This window comes from Chenopodium album, chromosome 2 (assembly GCF_948465745.1).
Source record: "Chenopodium album chromosome 2, dcCheAlbu1.1, whole genome shotgun sequence".
Lineage (NCBI taxonomy): Eukaryota > Viridiplantae > Streptophyta > Magnoliopsida > Caryophyllales > Amaranthaceae > Chenopodium > Chenopodium album.
In genome coordinates, this window is record NC_137835.1 from 17480447 (window position 1) to 17488244 (window position 7798).

At 28.5% G+C, this 7798-nt stretch overlaps 1 pseudogene; it reads right to left on the reverse strand.

The window, feature by feature from the left end:
• Positions 1 to 5776: 5776 nt before the first annotated feature.
• LOC145583882 (E3 ubiquitin-protein ligase PUB23 pseudogene) lies at positions 5777 to 7308 on the reverse strand (annotated as a pseudogene).
• Positions 7309 to 7798: the final 490 nt, after the last annotated feature.

Sequence of the window (7798 nt, forward strand, 5' to 3'; positions counted from 1 at the left end):
AGAAATAAAATCAATTAGAAAATCTTAACTTAAAATCTATCTTTTATCTTTTCCGTTTTAATTGGATTTGCCAAGCAACTTGTCACACTTCTAATAGGTTTCATGTATATCTACATAACATATTTAACAATAAATCTAGAAGGTAAAATCTTAACTAAATAAATATTGATGTGCCGCGTTTCTGTAATTGTGGACTACTTGGGCTTCACGAAGATCAGGACCAAGTTCCTGCTGTCACTTATGCTCCAGTCTTCAACTGGAACTTCGCAGACTAAGTTCTTTTTAGAACTTACTGTCTACAGCTTGATGTCTCTAAGTTCCTGTAAGGGAACATTTTTGTTAGGGAACTTACTTCTTGTTAGAGAACTCTTCTTCTTCTTTGTTTGACTTTTCTCCAAAGGCCTCTTCATGTCTTCTTAGCTTGGGTTACTGTCTACTTCACCTGTACTGATCAAACACTAATAAACCTTTATGAGTTGAGTTTGCTTTAGTTTAAGTTCATCATCATCAAAACCTTTAAGTTCAACAACATGGCTTGCAGGAAGAGAAAGTATAGCAGAGATCAACAAAGGAAAGCCAAGAGTAATGTGGAGCACGAACCATATACGATCAACAAATGAATAATGTAAAAAGTCAAGCATTCCAACCAACATGCGTGGACATTTATTTGAGAACGTAATGGCCCGGTGATGTAAAAAATTGCATATAACCCAAGCTCGCTCTAGCTCACTAACACTTTCTAGCTAGCTGAAGCAGAGGGAAGCAAATAGAGCAACACACTAGTTTTCATAACTCAGACATTTAACCAATAGGCACCAAAATGTTATTCTTATTACAAAGAAAATTTTCTTATTTTTATTTCCATTGTTAGATAAGTTGAGATACAGTCTTAAGATTACACAACCTAATTTTTTTTTTCCATTTCAAATAAACTAAAACATTGACTTCACAAAATATGCTCATCATAATTGTCTTTATCTAATTTAATGTACTTTTCACTCCCTTCCTCACCTTGATTCTATTTACTTTTGTTTGAATGTGTTTGACTTTTTTTTATTTTCTTCAAAAAGCTTTGTTGAATGCATTTTCGTTTTATTTAATTCAATTTTTTTTTTTTGATGTGGTTGACTTTCTTTTGATTAAATAAAATTTGTTAAATGCATTTGAATTTCAATTGATTTAATTAGCTTTGTTAAATGCATTTGACATCCATTTGATTTATTTATCTACGTTTGAATGTGTTTGACTTTTATTTGATTCAATAAACTTTGTTAAATGCGCTTAACTTTCATATGATTCAATTAGCTTTGTTTGTTTGAATGTGTTTGACTTTTATTCGATTCAATAAGCATAGTTAAATGCGCTTAACTTTCATATGATTCAATTAGCTTTGTTTGTTTGAATGTGTTTGACTGTTATTTGATTCAATATGCTTTGTTAAATGTGCTTAACTTTCACATGATTCAATTAGCTTTATTGAATGCATTTGACTTTCATTTAATCGCTCAATTAGATTTGTTTCAATGTCTTTGAGTTCATTTGATTCAATAAGCTTTGTTCAATGCATTTAACTTTCATTTAATTTAATTTGCTTTGTTTGGATGTGCTTAACAATCATTTGGTTCAATTAGCATTTGATTGAATGTGTTTGACTTTCATTTGATTCAATTAGCTTTGTTTGAATATTTTTTACTTTTATTTGATTTCATTATCTTTGTTTGAATGTGTTTGACTTTCATTTGATACAATACGTTTTGATAAATGAATTTGACTTTCATTTTATTCAAGTAGCTTTGTTTGATTGTGTTTGACTTTCAGTTGATTAAATTAGCTTTGTTAAATGCATTTGACTTTCATTAGATTCAATTAGCTTTATTTGAATGTGTTTGACTTTCATTTGATTAAATAAACTTTTTTAAATACATTTGACGTTCATTTAATTAAATTAGCTTTGTTGAATCCATCTGACTTTTATTTGATTCAATTAGCTTTGTTTGAATGTGTTTGACATTCATTAGATTTAATTAACTTTGCTAAATCCATTTGGCTTTTATTTGATTCAATTTGATTTGTTTAAATGTGTCTAACTTTCATTTGATTCGTTTAGCCTTGTTTGAATGTGTTTGACTTTCATTTGGTTTAGCTTTGCTTGAATGTGTTTGACTTTCACGCAATTTAATTTATTGCTTTGTTGAAAATATTTGAGTTTCATTTAATTTAATTAGCTTTCTTTGAATGTGTTTGACTTTCATTTGATTTAATAGGTTTCGTTGAATGCATTTGACATTTTTTTATTCAACTAGCGTTGTTAAATGCATTAGACTTTCTTTTTATTCAACTAGCGTTTAAATGAGTTAGACTTTCATTTGATTTAAGTAGCTTTGTTTGAATGCGTTTGACTTTCATTTGATTCAATTCGCTTAATTTGAATGTGCTGGACTTTCATTAGATTCAATAAGCTTTGTTGAAAGCAATTGACTTTGATTTGATTCAATTAGCTTTGTTAAATGCATTTGACTTTCATTTGATATGATTAGCTTTGTTTGAAAGGGTTTGACTTTCATTTGATTCAATAAGCTTTGTTACTTGAATGCATTTGACATTCATTTGATTCAGTTTGCTTTTTTTAAATGTGCTTAATTACCTACCATTTTATTCAATTAACTTTTATTTGAATGCATTTAACTTTAAATTTTAATTTGACTCAACTAATTTTGTTAGAATGTGTTTGACTTTCATTTAATATAACTAGCTTTGTTGCAGTGTGTATCACTTTAATTTGATTTAATAAGCTTTGTTAAATGCATTTGACTTTTATGTGTTTGACATTTAGTCGATTCAATTACCTTTGTTCAACCTACTTGTCATTTATTAGATTCAATTACCTTTATTTTAATGCATTTGACTTTCATTTGATTCCATAAGATTTGTTAAATATATTTTGTATTTGATTCAATTAGCTTTGTAGAATGCATTTGTCTTTTATTTGAATTAATTAGCTTTAATTTGTTTGAATTTTTTTTTTTTTTTTACTTTCAATATTGATTAAATTAGCTTTAATTTGTTTGAAGTGTTTGATTTCAATTTGATTCAATAAGCTTTATTGAATTCATTTGACTTTTTTTTATATTAGTTTTGTTTGCATGTGTTTGACTTTCATTTGATTAAATAAGATTTGTCTTGAATGCATTTGACTTTCATTTATTTATTTTTTTTTGTTTAAATGTGTTTGATTTTCATTTGATTCAATTTTCTTTGTTTGTATAGTTTTGACTTTTGTTTGATTCAATTAGCTTTTGTTTGAATGTATTTGACTTTCTTTTGATTTAATAAGCTTTGTTTTATGCATTTACTTTCATTTGATTCAAATAGCTTTTTTTTTAAATGTGTTTGACTTTCATTTAATTTCGTAAGCTTTGTTCAATGCGCTTGCCTTTCATTTGATTCAAATAGATTTTTTAATGTGTTTGACTTTTATTTGATTCTATTAGCTTTGTTGAATGAATTTGACTTTCATTTAATTCAACGAGCTTTATTTGAATGTGCTTGACTTTATTTGATTCAATCAATTTTGTTGAATATATATGACTTTCATTTTATTTAATTAGTTTTGTTTGAATATGTTTGACTTTCATTTGATTCCATAAGGTTTGTTAAATATATTTTGCATTTGATTCGATTAGCTTTGTAGAATGCATTTCTCTTTTATTTGAATGAATTAGCTTTGTTTGAATGTTTTTTTTTTTTTTTTTTTTTTTTTTTTTTTTTTTACTTTCAATATTGATTAACTTAGCTTTAATTTGTTTGAAGTGTTTAATTTTGATTTGATTAAATAAGCTTTATTGAATGCATTTGAATTTTTTTTTTTATATATATATGTTAGCTTTGTTTGCATGTGTTTGACTTTCATTTGATTAAATAAGGTTTGTCTTGAATGCATTTGACTTTCATTTAATTTATTTTTCTTTATTTTAATGTGTTTGACTTTCATTTGATTCAATTTGCTTTGTTTGAATAGTTTTGACTTTTGTTTGATTCAATTAGCTTTTGTTTGATTGTATTTGACTTTCTTTTGATTTAATAAGCTTTGTTTAATGCATTTACTTTCATTTGATTCAAATAGCTTTTTTTAGAATGTGTTCGACTTTCATTTGATTTCGTAAGCTTTGTTCAATGCACTTGCCTTTCATTTGATTCAAATAGATTTTTTTAATGTGTTTGACTTTTATTTGATTCTATTAGCTTTGTTAAATGAATTTAACTTTCATTTAATTCAATGAATTTGACTTTCATGTGATTCAATCAATTTTGTTGAATACATTTGACTTTCATTTTATTTAGCTTTGTTTGAATATGTTTGCATTGGCTTTCATTTGATTCAATTAGCTTTGTTTGAATGTGTATGACTTTCCTTTGATTCAATAAGTTTTGTTGAATGCATTTGAATTTTATTTGATTCAATTAACTTTGTTTGATTAATTTTTTTTTTCTTTCGTTGAATTCGTATTTGGTTTGTTAAATGTATTTGGGTTTCATTTAATTCAATTAGCTTTGTTAAATGTACTAGGCTTTAATTTCATTTGATTATGTTAGCTTTGTTTGAATATGGTTTGACTTTCATTTGACTCAATAAGGTGTATTGAAAGCATTTGACTTTCATTTATTCATTTTTTTTTCTTAGGAATGCATTTGACTAATATATACAATTTTATTTAATTAGCTTTGTTTGCATGTGTTTGAGTTTAATTTGATTAAAAAAGGGTTGTTGAATACATTTGACTTCCATTTGATTCATTGTGCTTTGGTTGAATGTGTTTATGAGTTTTATTTGATTCAATTTGCTTTATTTGGATGTGTTTGACTTTTATTTGATTCTAGAAACCTTGTTAAGTACATTTGACTTCTATTTGATTCAATTACTTCGTAGTGTTGAATGTTGTTGACTTTTATTTGATTCAACTTTCTTTTTATATGAATGTATTTGACTTTTAATTTATTCAATAAACTTTGTTAAATGCATTTGATTTTCATTTGGTTCAATTTAGTTTGTTTGAATGTGTTTGACTTTCATTTGATTAAATTTGTTTTGTTTGAATGTGTTTTTTGACTTTCATTTGGATTTATATGCTTTGTTGAACGCATATGACTTTCATTTGAATCAATTTGCTTTGTTGAAATGTGTTGACTTTCAGTTGATTCAATAAGTTCTGCTAATGCATATGGCTCTCATTTGATTTAATTTTCTTTGTTTTGATAATGTATTTGACTTTTATGTGATTCAATTTGCTTTGTTTTAATAATGTATTTGACTTTCGTTTGATTCAATTAGCTTAATTGAATGCATTTGCCTTTTATTTTATATAATTACCTTTGTTTAATGCATTTGATTTTCATTTTGTTCAATTTGCTTTGATTGAATGTGTTTGACTTTCATTTGATTCAACAAGCTTTATTGAATACATTTGATTTTCAATTAATTCCTTTTTTTTTTTAATGCGCTTGACTTTCATATGATTTAATTAAATTTTTTTGAATACATATTACTTTCATTGAATTGAATTGGTTTTGTTCATTAAATGCATTTGACTTTCGTTTTATTAAACTTAATTAATGGAGATTGTTTTGATTGAATCATATGAAAGTCTTATCCTAGTTAGTTTTGATTTCATCAAATGACGAAGAAAATAAAATTAAAGAATTGAGATTTTATTTATAATTTTGACAAATAAAGATATTTGAGAAAATTTTAATAAGTCAAGAAAAATAATTAAAAATAAATTTTTAACAACTATAATTGGAGTGATCAAAATTGTTGTTCCAATTGTATAAGATTAAAATCTAAATTTAATTTAATGTTCAATAATGGATCCTTTTATGTACACCAAATAATGATTTAACTCTAACATCTAAATTAAACTACAATTTAATTTAGCTAATTCAAAAATCCAAAGACATGAGAAGGAGCACAAGGAGAGTTTTTCCAAGCCTTAGCATGCATCTTCAAGATCTCTCTAGCCTTCTCCTTAGTCTTTGCCTCACAATCAACTTGTAATACCAAGCACAACTTCGTCACCACCCCTAATTGCACCATCTCCTGCACCACACTCGGAGTCCCCGAAAATTTCGAAATGGCGTACAATATCTTTATCCCCCTCTCCGTAGCAAAATGAGACACTCTTAGGATTTTCTTCGACACCACAGCTAAACCCGCAGCATGGCCTAGCAACTCCGCCCTTCCCTCAGCACACCCGCTGAGCTGGTCCAACACTGCTAGTACCATTTCAATATTCCTCCTCTCATTACACAACAATAGAAGCTCGATCATTACTGGGACCGCCCCTGCCTCGACAACCCTAATCCTGTTCCTCCCCCAGGGGCACGCCAAGGCCAACACTTTAAGCGCAGCCTTGGTAGCCTTAGGGGAGACATCATCTTTTATCAACTCGACTACTTCTACAAAATGTTTGCGACTAAATGCAACTAACTGCGTTGGCTCGGCTACTTGAACAAGCTGCTTCATTAGCCCTATAGCATACGATCTCGACTCGTAGCTATTCTTTTGCATGATCCTCACCAATGAATCAACCAACAATCCATCATTCTCCTTCAACACTTTCTTTAACACCATCTCATCCGATATCTGAAGATGAGATAGTATCCTCAAAGCTTCATCGCTCACACTATTGTAAGTACAATACTTATTATCTTCATCCGACTCACTAACCACAATCAGACGCACCAAGAACTCGGCAACACCCGGGGTAGTCTCCAAGCAACGCTTGTTAGCACTACTACCAAAAGCAATGGACTTGAGCTTGTCAAGATTGTTAACAAGGCGGTGAGCCGACGAGTTGGAGGCATCATCAATAAGCTTCAACACCTGTGTTTTCGTAACCGGGGGCTTCGGCGTAGGAAAGCGTTCAACGCCATAGGAAGCATTGAGAGTACACCAAGATTGAGCAAGCCTCCTAAGAGTATGATTAGGTGTAAGAAAACAATCACAAGAATCAATATTAAGAGGTTGTTTAGTAACAGGACAAGTTGTATTATTGTTAGTAAACACCCATTTTTCAATACTTTCACGATCATAAGTTATTCCTGTTGAAACTGTTACTGGATCTTTCATTATTTGTAATGAAATTGGACAAATGAAAAATGATGGTACATCTATTTCTTCATTATGATCCATTTTTTTTTTTTTTTGGTAATTTTTTGGTGATTTTTGGTTGACTTTTTAAAGGTTAATTTTGTAGGAATTAATAAAGATGTAATTGCAAGTAATATTTTGGATTTGATGTGTTTGAAGGTTTTGGAAATGGAGAGATTATTTGTTGTTATTGTTGATGGTTTTGGGGTTATATATATGTGTAAGGTTGGTGCAGTGTATGAAATTCAAAGGTCAAAACACGGAAAAAACAAAGAAATGAAATTTTTTTTTTATTAAAAATTAATGTAGACTTTTCAAACTAATTGAAAGGCTCAAGACAATCGTATATGACTAATACAACTTTTCTTCTTATTTTGATTAATAAATTACAACCTGGTATTTGCAAAAGTTTGGCTGTAATTCTATGATTATAATAATCAGTTGTGTTAGTGGAAATTTTCTACAAATTTCAGGAATATTCTTTTTGGAAAAACAAATTTGTTGATTATGTCAAGATTAGGAGGAAATTTTAAGGATTTTGCTTATAATCCCATGATGAGTGAGTAGTAATTAATTATCTAATTAAGTAACAAAGATTTTGAGCCTAAACTAAATGTATTCATATCACATTCGACCTGTTGTGGTCAATTA